Below are 4,251 nucleotides of genomic sequence, written 5' to 3'. Positions count from 1 at the left end.
TCAAGACCCTCGCATTTACTTCTCTTACAACCCCATCTATAAATATATTAAACAACCACGGTGACATCACACATCCTTGTCTAAGGCCTACATTTACTGGGAAATAATTTCCCTCTTTCCTATGTACTCTAACTTGAGACTCACTATCCTCGTAAAAACTCTTCACTGCTTTCAGTAACCTACCTCCTACACCATACACCTGCAACATCTGCCACATTGCCCCCCTATCCACCCTGTCATACGCCTTTTCCAAATCCATAAATGCCACAAAGACCTCTTTAGCCTTATCTAAATACTGTTCACTTATATGTTTCACTGTAAACACCTGGTCCACACACCCCCTACATTTCCTAAAGCCTCCTTGTTCATCTGCTATCCTATTCTCAGTCGTACTTTTAATTCTTTCAATAATAACTCTACCATACACTTTACCAGGTATACTCAACAGACTTATCCCCCTATAATTTTTGCACTCTCTTTTGTCCCCTTTGCCTTTATACAAAGGAACTATGCATGCTCTCTGCCAATCCCTAGGTACCTTACCCTCTTCCATACATTTATTAAATAATTGCACCAACCACTCTAAAACTATATCCCCACCTGCTTTTAACATTTCTATCTTTATCCCATCAATCCCGGCTGCTTTACCCCCTTTCATTTTACCTACTGCCTCACGAACTTCCCCCACACTCACAACTGGCTCTTCCTCACTCCTACAAGATGTTATTCCTCCTTGCCCTATACACGAAATCACAGCTTCCCTATCTTCATCAACATTTAACAATTCCTCAAAATATTCCCTCCATCTTCCCATTACCTCTCACTCTCCATTTAATAAATCTCCTCTCCTATTTTTAACTGACAAATCCATTTGTTCTCTAGGCTTCCTTAACTTGTTAATCTCACTCCAAAACTTTTTCTTATTTTCAACAAAATTTGTTGATAACATCTCACCCACTCTCTCATTTGCTCTCTTTTTACATTGCTTCACCACTCTCTTAACCTCTCTCTTTTTCTCCATATACTCTTCCCTCCTTGCATCACTTCTACTTTGTAAAAACTTCTCATATGCTAACTTTTTCTCCCTTGCTACTCTCTTTACATCATCATTCCACCAATCGCTCCTCTTCCCTCCCGCATCCACTTTCCTGTAACCACAAACTTCTGCTGAACACTCTAACACTACATTTTTAAACCTACCCCATACCTCTTCGACCCCATTGCCTATGCTCTCATTAGCCCATCTATCCTCCAATAGCTGTTTATATCTTTCCCTAACTGCCTCCTCTTTTAGTTTATAAACCTTCACCTCTCTCTTCCCTGATGCTTCTATTCTCCTTGTATCCCATCTACCTTTTACTCTCAGTGTAGCTACAACTAGAAAGTGATCTGATATATCTGTGGCCCCTCTATAAACATGTACATCCTGAAGTCTACTCAACAGTCTTTTATCTACCAATACATAATCCAACAAACTACTGTCATTTCGCCCTACATCATATCTTGTATACTTATTTATCCTCTTTTTCTTAAAATATGTATTACCTATAACTAAACCCCTTTCTATACAAAGTTCAATCAAAGGGCTCCCATTATCATTTACACCTGGCACCCCAAACTTACCTACCACACCCTCTCTAAAAGTTTCTCCTACTTTAGCATTCAGGTCCCCTCCCACAATTACTCTCTCACTTGGTTCAAAGGCTCCTATACATTCACTTAACATCTCCCAAAATCTCTCTCTCTCCTCTGCATTCCTCTCTTCTCCAGGTGCATGCACACTTATTATGACCCACTTCTCGCATCCAACCTTTACTTTAATCCACATAATTCTTGCATTTACACATTCATATTCTCTTTTCTCCTTCCATAACTGATCATTCAACATTACTGCTACCCCTTCCTTTGCTCTAACTCTCTCAGATACTCCAGATTTAATCCCATTTATTTCCCCCCACCGAAACTCCCCTACCCCGTTCAGCTTTGTTTCGCTTAGGGCCAGGACATCCAACTTCTTTTCATTCATAACATCAGCAATCATCTGTTTCTTGTCATCTGCACTACATCCACGCACATTCAAGCATCCCAGTTTTATAAAGTTTTTCTTCTTCTCTTTTTTAGTAAATGTCTACAGGAGAAGGGGTTACTAGCCCATTGCTCCCGGCATTTTAGTCGCCTCATACAACACGCATGGCTTACGGAGGAAAAATTCTTTTCCACTTCCCCATGGACAATAGAAGAAATAAAGAACAAGAGCTATGTAGAAAAAGGAGAAAAACCTAGATGTATGTATATATATATATATATATGCATGTGCGTGTCTGTGAAGTGTGACCAAAGTGTAAGTAGGAGTAGCAAGATATCCCTGTTATCTAGCGTGTTTATGAGACAGAAAAAGACACCAGCAATCCTACCATCATGCAAAACAGTTACAGGTTTCTGTTTCACAGTCATCTGGCAGGACGGTAGTACTTCCCTGGGTGGTTGCTGTCTACCAACCTACTACCTTTATTTTTATTTATATATATATATATATATATATATATATATATATATATATATATATATATATATATATATATATATATATATATATATATATATATATATATATATATATATATATATACATATATTTAATTATTAACACATCGGCCAATTCCCACCAAGGCAGGGTGCCCCGAAAAAGAAATACTTTCATCATCATTCACTCCATCACTCTCTTGCCAGAGGGGTGCTTTACACTACAGTTATAAAATTGCAACATTAACATCCTTCCTTCAGAGTGTAGACACTGTACTTCCCATCTCCAGGACTCAAGTCCGGCCTGCCGGTTTCCCTGAATCCCTTCAAAAATGTTACTTTGCTCACAATTCAACAGCACATCAAGCATTAAAAACCATTTGTCTCCATTCACTCCTATCAAATACGCTCATGCACGATTTCTGGAAGTCTAAGCCCAACCTACGTAGTAGGTTGGTAGACAGCAGCCACCCAGGGAGGTATTACCATCTTGCCAGGTGACTGTGATACAGAAATCTGTAACTGTTTTACATGATGGTAGGACTGCTGGTGATTTTTTTCTGTTTCATAAGCACGCTGGATAACAGGTATATATTGCTACTTCTACTTACACTTAGGTCGCACTACACAGGCATGCACATATACACACACACCCTCAGATAGATATATATATATATATATATATATATATATATATATATATATATATATATATATATATATATATATATATATATATATATATATATATACATTGTGGACAATAATTTCCCAAAACTATGCTGTATATTTTTTATTATGTAAATATACCTCATTAATAAATTACTATTGCTCTAAAGTGTATTTTAAAGAAGAGAACCGACAAGGAAGCTCTGCGCCTGCCCTGACGAGCGATGAGGAGAATCCATTGTTTTGAATGGGGGTAAAGGCACGTTAGTGAATATCGGAAGAATTTTCTTCACTCTAGGGGTTATGTTGAGCTTAAAACCTCTCAAATTGTAGCCAAAATTGTTGGATTTGCAGTCCTGCATAATGTGAGCATTAAGCAGATGGACAGGACAGCTTCAGAACTCCAGCTAAGTCATGTCTATTTTGTGTTGAAATTCTGGCCAGTATTTTCTTCATAAATTTAGGCAGGGGAGTTGAGTATAACACACTGTAATCTCCAGACTAATTGGTGAGTCTTATTATTATAAAATCTCGTTCATTGTATATGTATTCACATTTTAAATTTAATATACAGTCCACATATTTATATTAATGTTTTTACCAGAATTCCTGGTGAAGTATATTTCATTTGAAATTAATATAATTCCAGAGTGACTTGTGGAGAGATAGATTATAATAGGTATCGAAGGAGGACATTTTTTGCAACCTAAGTGTCCTAAAATTCCTACTTGTCTCTGTAACCTTGATAAAGAATAATTATCTTTGATACCATTTACTGGTATGTATCTTATGAGTTACATCCAGGTAAATTTAATTTTCCACACACACACACACACACACACACACACACACACACACACACACACACACACACACACACACTAAACTACAGACCTGTATCTCTAACGTGTATAGTATGCAAGGTCATGGAGAAGATCATCAGGAGGAGAGTGGTGGGGCACCTGGAAAGAAACAAGTGTATAATTGACAACCAGCACGGTTTCAGGGAAGGAAAATCCTGTGTCACAAACCTACTAGAGTTTTATGACAAGGTGACAG

The sequence above is a fragment of the Cherax quadricarinatus genome, chromosome 6, assembly GCF_038502225.1.
Source record: "Cherax quadricarinatus isolate ZL_2023a chromosome 6, ASM3850222v1, whole genome shotgun sequence".
In the NCBI taxonomy this organism is placed as follows: domain Eukaryota; kingdom Metazoa; phylum Arthropoda; class Malacostraca; order Decapoda; family Parastacidae; genus Cherax; species Cherax quadricarinatus.
Note: the sequence above shows the minus strand (reverse complement) of the source record.